Raw genomic sequence first — 13,466 nt, forward strand, 5'->3', positions numbered from 1 at the left:
CAAAATGATTTAAGTCTTTTGATGTAACGGAACATAAGTCATTCAGTGTCAAGTAGAAGGCAGATCCTTTATTATAGAATTAATTATTTGGGATATTAGCATTAATTTCTTTTTCTATTTGGATTAAATGGAATTCAAAACAGTGTGAATTTATGAATAGTCCACAATATAATTATTTCTATATTATCCCTGCAGCAGTAGCAGAAAGCCTACAGACCTGAAAGTGTAAAGGAAGGAGACTGAGCATCAATTTTTCTTCTAATCTTTTTTCTGAAAGACAGGAAAGGTAAAGCTCAATATGTTTATACTCTAAATGACTTACACTCTTTTTTGATGTAAAAATATATGTCTTTATATCTATAAACACCATCTACATATTTTTGTATTCAACATGCAATGATTAAAAGGAAAATACATTTAAGCAAGATATACCATAGCCAATTTCTTTTACAACTGGAACAAAAACATCCTTAATTAAAACCACAAAGCTGCAAAAATACCAGGGACTTTTACAAAATTTCAATACTCGCTGGGAAAAACATTATGTCTTAACTTACATTTCCAAAGTTGCTACGTCCACAGGATTTCAAGGAGTTCTGGTAGGAAGGACTAAAGATACAAACATGGTACCTTTTTTCCAGCAGCTAAATGGTACCAATTTTTAATTCACTTATGTTACAGGTATAGCCAGACAGTATATCACAAAAATAATTCACAACTCAAAACAAATAAATAAATACAACACCACTTATGTAAAATTGCTGTTTGCAGATCATCTGAGTCAGAGCTACCAGAGCGCTAGATACTGAAGGACCGTAACCCAGCATAACATTCCCATACAAAACACACAAAAAAAAAAATCAGTATTTACAGGTTTCTACTCAACTTTACCAGACTTCTGCAGTCTGGTAAACCAGAAATAGCTGTCCAACTGAAACTGCAACTTTACGAATAAACAACAGCCAAGGCTAAAAATAAGCCAGACAAACCATCTGTGCCACTGCCTCTGTTCGCAGCCCATCTACACAGGTGTCAGCTCCCATCCCTGCACTCCACAGCAGAACTAGCATGGGGTGTTGGTATCATCACTGACTGATAGCACTAACACAAAATGAAAAATCAGTGAATGAAGTGCCCACTTCCGACCTAAAATATACTCAACACTTGTCCTTCTGGTTTTGCTGAAGTTCTTACTAAAAACACTGAAAGCATCTAAAACATACACATCTTTGAAGTGACTGGATGAAGTCCAACTACCTTTTTTTTTTCTACTAATCTAGCAAACGAACTTTCAATCTAAAATTACCAATTAAATTTTCAACGAACACTAAATCTATCTAAAACAAAACAAACAAAAGCCCAAAGGGCATTTGGTTTTCCACCTGAACTCAAAACCAAGAAAAAGCCTTCAGTAAGTTTTGCTAAGCCAGGTGGCAGCATGCATTTGCAGCAGCCCAAGTCTCCTGTGGTGGAATCCAGAATCCTTGACATGTCATCGTTCAAGATCTGTCAAATTTGATAACACTGTGTGTGTGTCTGGAGGGACACCATCCATTCAGGGAAATGAACGTGTGATTTGTTGTCATGACAGCTATCAAAATGCAGCCCAAGAACATATCATACAGCCACGTATCTCTCCTGCATTGAAAGGTTGAAAAATACTTTCCTTGTCGTCATCCGAAATATCATTAGGATGTCAACTAAGAAGTCAACTCCCTTGGAACAGCAGTAGCCCAGGATAGCACTGGGAGCCAAGTCCGACACGCAACGGATGTGGGAGAAAACAAGTGTGATGAATACACTGCTACTGTAAGCACAGGAAGGCAAAACCTTGCAGCCGTGCTATGATGAGGGAGTTCCTATTGTATTAAAACCAAGAGGTCAGTCCAATCGACGCTTGGGACTCCTCTCCTCTGGTATCAGTGCCAGGGTTTGCTAAACAGGAGGCTCAATTTATTGCTGTTCCTTGAAATGTTTTATTAGTCCAGAATGCTCTAAAGAAATTCAGAGTAATACACCAATTTAACTCTCCATAGGTAGAGCAAGTTTTAACAGGATTTAGTGTTCTTCTTCTCTCAACCTGTGAAGGGACTACTCATGAACTGCTTTAGTTTACTATACAGTTAACTAAAAACTTAATTGGTATACGAAAAGGATTATTTCAGCCAACTTAAATTTGACAAGAAGGACAAGTTAGAAAATCCCAATATATTTAACTTATAGTTTGTATGCTTTATGAACGCCACATTTCCTTTCTAAACCTTCCCACCCTGCAAAGATCTATTCTCATTTTGAAGGAAAAGTTCTAAAAGTGTTTAATGACTTTTTAAAATTAATATAAAGACAATATAGTTAAATCAGAAGAGAAATGGACTAATTTTTTTTAAACAGCTTACTTTTATTTTCTTAAAAATAAAAAGAATATTTTTTTAAATGCTGCACTGCTAGCAGAACCCAGAATCTCACCCCAGCACAAGCAGAAAGCACCTGCTTTTGCTAACCCTCCTCCCATTCTCCTGCAGGGTCTGACGGCTCCTCTGTATTTGCATGGAGCTGATTCAGTGTAACCTGTAGGGAAAGACAGCCGAGAGACAGCACTCAGCTAAAAGCAGCTTCTCACACCCTAAGAGGACGTGACCCTGCGTCAGGAAAAGCGTTCGCAGCCTCTAGCCTCTCGCTAAACTTCGGTATCCGCTTTCACACCCCTGTCGCTTCTCCTTATTAAGGCCCCAACAAATACTCTGATCACTTCAAGAACTCAGAAATTTTAAATGGCTCAGAAGGCTAAAATCTGCCTTTCTACCAAAGAAGTAATAATCTGAAGGCCTGCTCATTTATTTTTGGTTATTGATCCATTTTGGCTGAACAGTCCAGCCCTGGCGCAGCAAACGCTATCCACATCGCTTCCAAGGACCACGCGTTAGATACCTGCTGAATCGACAGAAGAAGAAAGCGCCTTACGTATCAAAACAGCACAACCTGCTGAAACACGACGGTAATGAGTTACCATCTAACTATTTTTTTTTTTTTAAATTAAAAACTTTCTTGGAAACGAAGTTTATATTTCATTTGACTAAAAAAAAAAAAAAAAAAAAAAAAAAAAGGTTGCCTGAGAAGGTTACTACCTGATTTTGTGAACATACTAAATACACCAGTTTTGTCTAATAAAGTTTCAGCTATACTCTGTCTGTGGTATATCTCACTACCTGTTTCCGCATCTATTTCTGCAGTTGTGTGTACTCTGCAGTCAGTAACTTAGATGAGTCGAGGAAAACTGGATCAAGTTTTTTCAGTCTAGATTAAAAACACACCTGTATTGCATTTTATTTTGCATATGTATTCTGTCACGATTGTAAGAGAGAAGCAACATTTTTGAGAATTCAGGTATCCACCAAGAGCCCCAGCATGTTCACCCCACTGTCTGCTTCACAGAATAATCAATATTAGTTACGTGTCACCATATTAATACTTGGTAATGAGATCAGGACCAAAACCAGCACAACAAACGTACAGAGGGAAAAAGCCTCAAAGCCACAAAGTTTGTTTCTACGACTTTGAACAAATACTGGCTACACCAGCATGCCTGAGCTTCCACTCTCACAGATGTTTTTCTTAGCAAGAGTATTTCTAAAACTTTACTGACATCAGGTTATTCTGCATAGCTGCAGTAATTTAAAATGCAATGGGTTGCTATTCTCCAATCAAGATTTATTCCTCTGCACCTGAATTCTTAAAATTTACAATATTCTATTAAAGGTTAAAAACATACACTGCCAGGCCACCTCACTGCACACGAAGTTATTTATGCTGGGTTTAAAATACGAACTCACTTCATTAACGGTGAGAAACAAATTCATTTGTTGTGTCACATATATTTAATGGAATATAAGAATTTATATTTCATATTTCAATGCACTTCCAATTTACTCATTTCATTAGCATTTATGAAACAATTAAGAATCCTTATGATGGGGAAAAAAAGATTACTCCAAGAAAAAAAAACAACTTAACACTTGAAAGAATTACTTTACCCACCACTGAACAGAGCAACAGTTTAATTGGGCAGAACACCGATGACTACGTTATTATGAGGAAACTAATGGGCCTAATTGAATCTGCAAGAAAAATTTAAATGGAACTACCTAAAACAGAAATGAGCTTAGGATTCCTGGGCTGACATTCATAAATTTGCAAAGCAAAACAAACAGAAAAGTCATTTTTCAAAAGGTGTAAGTCACCAGGATCTCATGTAGTACCTTTTTCAGAAGACTGGACAACGGTGCATGGGTTAAATGAATAGTATAGGCCTCACTTCTATGCTTTAGGAGGAAGAAATGCTATTTCCCACATTACAAACACCATCCCGGTGTTCTCTGAAGGTCTTCCACTCCAGGAACTCATAATGATTCTTGACTTTCACTCTGTGGAAACTATTGTTCTGCAACATTTCTGTATACCTAGTAAATACAAGGATAAAGTGTATTGCCTTTAAGTTTATTATTTCAGTAGAAATAGAAAGCAGCTTTCCTGCAGAGCGCCTCAACTCTCCGCCTCTTCAACACGCCAGATGACCTACTTCAGGGGAGCAGGGTGTCCAGCGATGAGCGCCCAGCACCTTACCCTGGGTCTGACTAAACCAACCGAAAACACAGTAGCATCTGGTTTCACAGTTTTCAGCTATTTAAAAAATCCTTCAAACATCTCTAATAAATCCCCACCAGCAATCCTCCTTCCTCAAAACACAGAGCAGGGGGTGGGGGGGGAATACCCACAGCTTAGAAACCATCAGTCCCTCGATGCAAACAGGAAATATTTTCTAGAACATACGCTTCGGATTCAAAGATGCCTTGGTTTTGATTTCAAACCTGCAGCAAGTAAATTGATACAGCACCTGTCTCCATGAGTCTGGAAGCAGCTTTTATGCTCAAGGAGCATGAAAAATACAGATACCCTGGGTAGTTTTGCTGCTGCTCAAGACCATGACCAGCAAAGCTATCTGGGCATCGCTTTTTGAGTTGCTACTGTTATATAGTTTCTACCGAGGAAAGCCATGAGCGCCGCAAAGGAGTAACGTACCAAGAGCAACACAAGGTACAAAAAACAAAGGCTGGAAAAGAAGCAGACACCGCTAACCTTGTCCCTCTTCTTCAGCTGACAGTAGATGTGAGGTGACACATAAGAGAGTAAATACCTTTTCTTACGCTCCCACATAGCTAGCCAGGAAACTATAGAAGGAAAGAGAGGAAGGGGAGATAATAAGTTCCCTTTCCACTGCAGCAACAAACCAAAGGCTGAAGTTTTGAATTTATCATATATTCAGTAGCAAGGGTGTAATAAAAAGGATCATCCAGACACTCAAGGACTAACTCTGCTGTTGGTTTTGGAAAAATATAGCAAAAGAGATTTTGTGTATCATTATATCACAACAGCGATCAGAAATGTCATCTGGCAGAAGTAAAAGGCCAATATAACAGCTAATGTTGCAATGACAGAACGACGGCAATGAGAGCTAACACCATAATGAGTCTGTATCTGTTTCATGGCCTATATAAAAATATTTGCTAATTACAGTCTTGATCTTCGTTGTATAGGTGCCTTCTATCTCTACATTTATTCACTGTTCCCAAAAGTGACATCTTCTGTCAAAGTCTCAAGAAGCAAGTCAGCTATGAAGACAAAGCGATCTGCTTAACTGCTTAAACTGACTTGGGTCAGACAGAGGATTTTGATTTCCAGAGTTGTGAAATCAGTATTTCTAAGAAGTAACAACATTATTTTACTTCAGCAGTTATAATCCTAAAAATGATAACACTGTACCATTAAAGTCATCTACGTGGTGCTGACTGCTTCAGATTCCTGAAAAGCAGTGCCAAAACAAGTACTTTCAAACAGAAATTCTTCATAAGCTCCTACCCAGTGAGCCCTTTCAAATTCCTCCATATTAAGTTACCAGTCCAAACTCCCGATGATACAAACCACGCATGGTTAGGCCATGAAAATTTGCTTTTACAAAGGCCGCTACCACATTTCATGAAAGAGAAGTCTAATTCTCCCACGTTGAGCCGCTACAATAGTAGCGGCATGTTCCTCGGAAACAAACATTGCTTCACAGCAAGGGAAAGAAACACGGTTCAGCTAAACAACGCTTTAAATTCTTGCCGAGGTTCAGTCAGCATTCAAGTTTTAAAGTAACAAAAGAACAAGACAGTTCTGAGTTAAATGCTAGATGGAACTCACGGAATAACCCTGATACATGCAGAGGGCCACATGCACTGTAAAAAAAAACCAACCGTGGGAGATGTTAACATAGGAACTAGAGTCGAGAGGTGCTCACGATTAGCCAGTCGCAGGTCAGACCTGAATTACAAACCTGAATCCCAATCTGACAACTTTATCTGAGGTGGGCCACAGTGCCCAGCCTGCCAGCAAGGGGTATCTGTTAGTGTGGGCACATTTGTAATTAAAAACAGGATGAAATGACTTATAAACTTAAGTAATTTTCTTCCCAAAACACCCAGGGATGCGCTTTACTGAACAGTCAGTACACGAGGTATATTTTACCCCCTATTTTTTTTTTTTTTTTAAAGCTTTACGTCCTTTACCTACATCGGCATCGACGGGGGGCATATTGCACCGCGCTCCTCCAGAAAAGCCCCCGGCTTCAGCTCTCATAAAGTCGAAAGTCGGGAGCGGCAAGAAGGAAGAAGAAAGAAAAGGGGGCCCAGGAGGCCGTATCCTCGGCTCCGCAGCGCGGGCGCTCCCGCCCGGGAAACTTTCCGGTTGCGCCGCGCTCCGGCCGGGAGGCGCTGCCCGCCTTCCCCCGCCGCCGGGCCAGCCGGCTGCCCCCGCGCCCGCCGGATACGCCGCCTCCATTCGCCCGCCGGGTCGGGCCGGGCCGGGCGGGCCGGGCGCGGAGCGGGGCGGGTGGCGGTGGGGTGTCCCGGCCCGCCGCTGCCCCCCGGCAGAACGGCGGGTGGCACAAAGCAGCGGCTGTCACACACACACACGCTCACAAGCAGCAACTCGGGAGGATGAGGAGGAGCCGCCTCCGACCCCCCCCCGCAGCTGGACGTGGCACACAAACACCTCCCCCCCCCCCCCCCCCAGCCCCCCCGTGCCGCCCCCGGCAGGTACCGGCCACCCCCCCCGGGGTGGCGACGGGGCCTCCGCCGCCCAGGTGACACCCGCCCCTCCCCCCTGCGCCCGGTGGCCCTTCCCCCCCGCCGCCCCCCGCGGCCGCCACAAGTTTACGGCGGGCCCCGGCCCCATCCCTATCCCGCCCGCGGCCGCGCTTACCTCCGGCCGGCCGGCCGGCGGGGAGCGGGGCGGGCGGCGGCGGCAGCGGGGAGGCTCCCAGCCCAGGCGGGCTCCGCTTCTTTGTCTCCTCAGCGGCGGCGCCCGCTCGCTCCCCCCTCCGCTTCCCTCTGTCCTTCCCCGGGCGGATGCCGGCCGCGTCCTCCGAGAGGGGCCGGCTGGCTCCCCCCCTTCCCCTTCCTCCTCCTCCTCCTCCGCTCCGCGCCGGACGCGTCCAAGGCCTCGGCGGCGGCGGCTCCGCTCCCTGTCTCCCCTCAGCCTGCTGCGCCCGGCGGCGGCGGCGGCGGCCCCTCCCCCGCCAACCGCCCGCCCCCCCCCCCCCCCCCCCCCCCCCCCGGCACAGGCACAGCCCCCGCCCCCGCCCTGCCCTTCCTGCCGCTGCCGCTGCCGGGATCGCGCGGGAGGAGCTCCCCGGACTCCCCCTCGCCCGCCGGGAGGGCCGCCGCTCCCCCCGCCCCAGCGCAGGAAGGCCGGGCCGGGCCGGGCCGAGCGGCTCCTTGTCCTCTGCGCCGCCGGGACTGCGGGCCAGGACCGGAGGGGCGGGGCAAGGGGGGGGGGGGGCCCTGCCCGGCGGGAGCGCCCTGACACCCCCCCCTGCCCCCCGCCCGTCCCTCTCAAGCCCCGGGAGACCCGGCACTCCCTCTACAGCTCCCCCGCTAGGAACGGAAGCGTCCGGGGAAAGTACGGGCGAGCGCTTAAAGAAACGGGGATGGGGGGGGGGGAAGCGCGCACTTCGGGGCCGCGCCGGGGGAAGAGCCCCGGAGCGGGGAGGGGGCGCGCCGCGGTTCGCCCCGGCGGTGCGGCGGCCCGGGCCGGGCCGGTGCGGGGCCACAGAGCCGCCGCCGGGGAACTTCCAGCCATGGCATCAGGGCGCCTCCGCCGCCCATTGGCCGCGGGCCGTGACGTCACGCCGGGGCGCGCGGGGCGGCCGCGGCGCCAGCCCCGCAGCGGCGGCCGGGCAGGGCTGTCCCCGGCCCGGGCCCCGGCCCCTCTCCCTCTCCGTTTCCCTTCTCCCCTTCCGCCCCGGGGCAAAGTTTCAGCCTCAGCGCCCCGCATATTAACCGGGCTGGGCGGTAATTTTTATTACGGGGGCTCGGTATGTACCTGCCCAGGTGCTGTTCCCTCAGGAGAGGGCGCCGGGCACGGAAGGCACCCCAAGCCGCCCTTTTCTTCCAAAATAGAGCCCCGTCCCTGGGTGCGTGGCTGGTCCGGGCCACCCCCTGCGTCCCTCCGCTCGTGGGAAAGGTGAGCTTCCCCACGAGTGGTTGAAGACGGCGGGCAGGAGGCCCCCGCGGCGGCCGGAGTGTCTCGTGGGAAGGGCCAACGTGCCGGCCTGGCCACCAGCCACGGGCAGTCACGGCCCGGCCGGCCCCGGTGTCTTCCCTGCGGTGCAGTCCCTCGGCGAGTGTGCGTGTCCCTGGGCTGGGGGGAAACGGAAGGATCGTCCCTCTGGAGTAACCCGGGGAGTTCAAAATAAAAACCAATGCTGCGGGGGGAAGCTGCTCTGAAACGTTGTAAAACCATTAACCCTTCCCAACATGGTGGCTTCCAAAGAGAGGAGGCTCGCGCGTTACCCATACTGGTTCAGTCTCTCCTCAGGACACGTTTCCTGGCTTGGGAAGCAAGGCTATGCAACACCACCTTTTCCAAATCCGAAACAAAGTCAGCAGCCCTGCTGTCTTGTTTTCTCTGACTAAGCTAAAAGTAGTAGGGGGAACTTTGGACAAAGATTTTCAACTCTTGAAATAGAATGATTAAAAAATGCATACTCGGAGATCTTTCCATGCTCCTACTTAAAATATTTAGAAATCCTTGAATAACTCCCTCTTCCCCTTGTTAACTTTTACTAATTCTCGCAGCATTTAATTGATGGTTTGGGAAGCCCCAAGCGCCTTTCACGTGCCTGTGAGATAAACCTGAAAGGAAAATGCGGCCTCTTTCATCCAAGAAAGGCTTTGCATGCACCTCAGGGAGGAACAGAAAGCCCCTTTCCTTTCCAGGCTTTTCGTGCACGCATTTGACTTCGATTCAGAGAGGTGTTAATCTTCCTTTTGAAACAATAACCTGACCCTGCTTTTTTAGAGCTGGAAAATATTTGGGGTCCCTGCTGCCTCTGCCTCACCGTGCAGTCAGGCCTTGCTCCAACCTGCTAAGGCTTAGGCTGAATTTAAATGGGATCGGTCATCCAAGGACTTTCAGATACAAGTCTCTGTTGTTCCTGGAACAAAATGCACCGTGGGAGCGATAAAGGAGAGGTGAATTATCCCTCCTCTCCTTTGCATTTATAATATGCGGTTAGGTTTCAGTCTCAGTTTTGTCCCTTCTTACCACACCTTTGCTAATGCCATCCTACAGAAACCTTCCACTTTGTTGTTTTCCCTGCAGCGCCGTTGAGTTGAGGATGTCCAGGGGAAGGTGACATGACCCCGCAAGGTTTCCAGGCTAAATTAGACCTCCGAAAGTGTTCGGCACCTTAAGACACCGAGTGAGCAGTAGATCTCAAAGCTTTCCAGGTATCTGAAAAAAAAAATGATAAAGCACACCTAGCTTTAGCAGATTAATGCTAATAGGATTTATGGAAGAAGAATGTTTTAGGGAGGGATTTGGATGAATACATTGTCTTCAGGCAAAGGACTAATTTAAGGACTCTGAAGCATACTGTTGTTAAATATATTTAATTACATTAAGAAACGATCCATTAAAGCTCTTTTTTCCAAACTGTGGCTCATGACGAACAGACACTGTGAAAAGGGTTTGCAAGGGTATGTTGAAGGGTGTTTTAACTGGCTGTCTGCTGAACAGATCCTTATGTTTCACCAGCAAAAAAGACCAAGATGTTGCCCTGAGTAGTATTTCAAAACGTTGAGCCTACTGAAATATTAATGTACGCTTTTTGAAATGTCATAATTAGCTGTTATCTCTGGAATAACTGTTATTAAGAAGAGCTGGCTACTTGTGATTTGAGTGAGAATTACATTCTAAATATGAGAAGATGATAAATTTGGGGGAATCTGCACAGAAGTGAAAGCAGCACATGATGTGGCGGGCACACTATTTTGTATAAAGAAAGTAAATATGCAAAGCATGGACTTTTGCATATGCATAAGAGCGGTGCAGTCCTTAGAAAATATGTACACAGGAGAGAAGAGCATGAATATTTCTCCCGTCCTAAGGCTGTAACTGTATAGTAAAAATTTAAAAAAATGGTTAAGCAATAGAAAGATACCTCTTCATCTTTGGCAAAGAAACAGCCTGCCTCATGCTGCTGCTTCGAACAGGGTGACATGCAAACAACAAACCCAGAGGTTGTGTGGCAGGCTTATTTCGCAATTACGTAACGGCAGTTAATTTGTCTTGACATTCTTATCTCGCACAAGAGGCTAAAAAATTATATTGTGTCTTATGGCTTGTATTTCTTTATTTTTCTTCACCTTTCTTTTTTTATGACTACCCATTTTCTGTCCCCTATGCGATGCTGCTTGTGCTTTACCACCTGCCCGGCGGAGCAGTGGCTTCCTCAGGATGGGCGTGCGGCCGTAATCTCTGCCACGGATCCCAGCCATACAGATCCAAACCGTGCTAATGTATTTACACCCCGTTGTGGCGAGGACACAACTGCCACCTCCTAGATGGGCTCCTTCCACTTCTGCACAAATACCTGATCCTTTTTCCAGGTATATCAGGTTTTCTCACCAGCTGCTCTATCTAGAGTATGAGCTAATACCTGCTGCCATAGGCCACTGGGAGACATTTTAGCAGGGATGTGAGAAGGGTGGACTGGAAAGCTGTTTGAAAATCTGGAAAACGGCATTGTTCGGTTCAGAGGTGGACAGCGAAGGTGTTTGGTCACTCTGTGTTAGTCCATTGGGGAGAAGATATACCTAAATCTAAATTAACCTGTTTTAAAAATCGCTACTCCTGCTTTTCAAAACTGCCTTTTAAAGGCATCAATATTGTAATAAACTCCATTTATACACTTGGGGTTGTAATACTGTGTCACTAACAGATGGAGAGGTAAAGAAACACTGGGTAGTCTGGAAAAAAAAGTGATTTTTAATTCTGTCTAATCTGAAAAAAATGTTCATTTTAATAACACCTTTCAGAAAACTTCCCAGGTCACGATTCACTTAATTTTAAAATGTTGAAAGCAATGTCAGTGTCTTTTCTCTCTCTCAAAAAAAAATCTCTTTCATAAAGAAAGGTTTACATCACTACATATCATCTAGTTTCTGCTTAAAGCATATGCTCGATTCCCATGTAGATGAAGGGGAATTACGTGACCGCTACCAGGGGAGAATAGATCCCAAATACTCAATTAGTTACTGCTGAGTCACTTAAGTATATTTGCACAATGATTCTAATTCAGCCTGACGGTAACACAGCTGCTTTTCTCACTTGCTGCATCGCTGCTGCATCTTCAATGACATTTACGAAAAACGTTGAGGGGGAAGAACGTGTCCATAGAGCTCAAAATACATCCACATTCTTCTCTTCAGTGGACCAAAGCTACCCAAAGGTGCTGTAAAACTGCAAGCTAAATCTATCAGCAGATCGCATTTTATTATGACAAATTCTATCGTTATGTTTTGTAGACAGTTGCTAAGATTCAAAGTATTTATGTAAGGAAAACAAACCGGTGCTTTGGGCTTTGGAAATGTCAGGGCCCTTGATTCTCCTGTTTATTTAAAAGTGAAAGTGTGCTGAGGGACATCTTTTGAACTCTATTCAAAGGTTAAAACTGATCTTTCATACAGTTTTGAAATTCAAAATATTGCTGCTAAATGGCTTGACTCTGCAACGTAATCTCCATTTTGCATTTAAATACCAAATTCTGTCCAGAGCTGGCCGTTCTGCACACTGCAGAGACCCGGGCGTTGCATCTTCCAGCCACGAGGTGCAGCCGTCTCAAGGGAGGAGCACAACCCCGTGACACGTGGCAGGGCCATGCAAGAATTCAGAGCGAGCGGCGCAGGATATAGCATCCCGCTGCCAAGGTAGGTTATGTCAGCAAAATGTAATTACCCACACTGGACTTTGCTCAGGACTGCAAGCTGATACTCCCTTCTCATGGGGAAAAACATGCAGGGGAGGCAACAGAAGAGAAACAGTGGAGGTTATCTCTTACTTGGAGATCCAGCAGGCTGCATGACCAACTTGCAGATTGCCTAAGCCCAGGGACCAGTGCTTTCTTTGCTTGGAAGGAGCATTTTTCAAGTGTATGTAGTTGTTTATCCCTACTGATGGAGGGAAGCTCAACCCAGTGGGCCCTCAGCCTGGTCAAGCTCCATGGCAGCTTCCTTGGGGACCCACCAGCCACAACCTTGCACCATCTATGTGTGTGGGCAGGGCTTCTCTAGCCCATCTCAGCTTGGCATGGCAGCCACGGTCTCAGGAGGTGGGCAAAAGGACTTGGTGCAGATCCATAGTTACGTTGGTGGATCCTGTCAACCCAAGACCTTGGGCAAACGGAGCAGAGGGATGGTGGCACTGATTTGGGCCAAGAGGTTGGAAAAGCAGCTGCAGGTTGTGAGTGAAGGCAACACAACAATCCTGTAATGTGACGCTGACTTGGGTTTAAGTTCGTACTCAGCTCTGTACTATGTGTACAGCCTTAATTACCAACTTCATATGCGAGAGGTGACTTCACCCTTAAGAGCTCTGCTGGTGTCAGAGTTTCACAAGCTAACAATACTGTAGTTGACTGCAGAGAAGGAAACAAATGCTCCTTATTAGCCTTCCCATTTCTTTTCTAATAACTGACGACTAATCATAGGCCCTGCCTTTGAAAACTGTGTTGCCAATTACTATAGTATTGTCATTGTTACACAAAATATTTGGTATCTCTCAGAGCGCTAATTCCAAGAAGCATAAGGCTATGCGAGAAGCTCAACCTTCAAACAATGTTTTCATCCTTCAAGAGTGCCAGGGAAAGTCTGGAAGCCTGATCCCTGTGAACTTAGAAACCTGTAGATAAAAGAAAAATCAATGTGCTTTTAAATGAGGATTTTACATTAGTTTCATGATTGGTGTCCTGATTGAATTTCTGAATGTTTGAGGTTGGTGATTCTGAATTAGGTCAGATACAATAAGTAGTTTTCTGCTATTATATGCTGGCATGAAGTTTACCTTCATGCAACATTTCCTATTTGAAT

At 46.2% G+C, this 13,466-nt stretch overlaps 1 protein-coding gene and 1 long non-coding RNA gene across 2 annotated transcripts in view; one reads left to right on the plus strand and one right to left on the minus strand.

Moving 5' to 3' along the window:
- Positions 1–7,360, minus strand: part of NCK2 (NCK adaptor protein 2) — an 88,533-nt gene extending 81,173 nt beyond the window's left edge. Inside the window, exon 1 of the mRNA XM_050914908.1 lies at positions 7,297–7,360. The gene's annotated coding sequence lies outside the window, so the exon portion shown is untranslated. The remainder of the gene's footprint in view (positions 1–7,296) is intronic.
- A 559-nt stretch (positions 7,361–7,919) lies between these two features.
- LOC127029457 (uncharacterized) lies at positions 7,920–11,349 on the plus strand. Its single transcript, XR_007768199.1, has 3 exons — positions 7,920–7,995; positions 9,700–9,827; positions 10,824–11,349. It is a non-coding gene; the product is annotated as an uncharacterized LOC127029457 (long non-coding RNA).
- The last annotated feature ends 2,117 nt before the right edge of the window (positions 11,350–13,466 follow it).

Source organism: Gymnogyps californianus, chromosome 1 (genome assembly GCF_018139145.2).
Source record: "Gymnogyps californianus isolate 813 chromosome 1, ASM1813914v2, whole genome shotgun sequence".
NCBI classification, from domain to species: domain Eukaryota; kingdom Metazoa; phylum Chordata; class Aves; order Accipitriformes; family Cathartidae; genus Gymnogyps; species Gymnogyps californianus.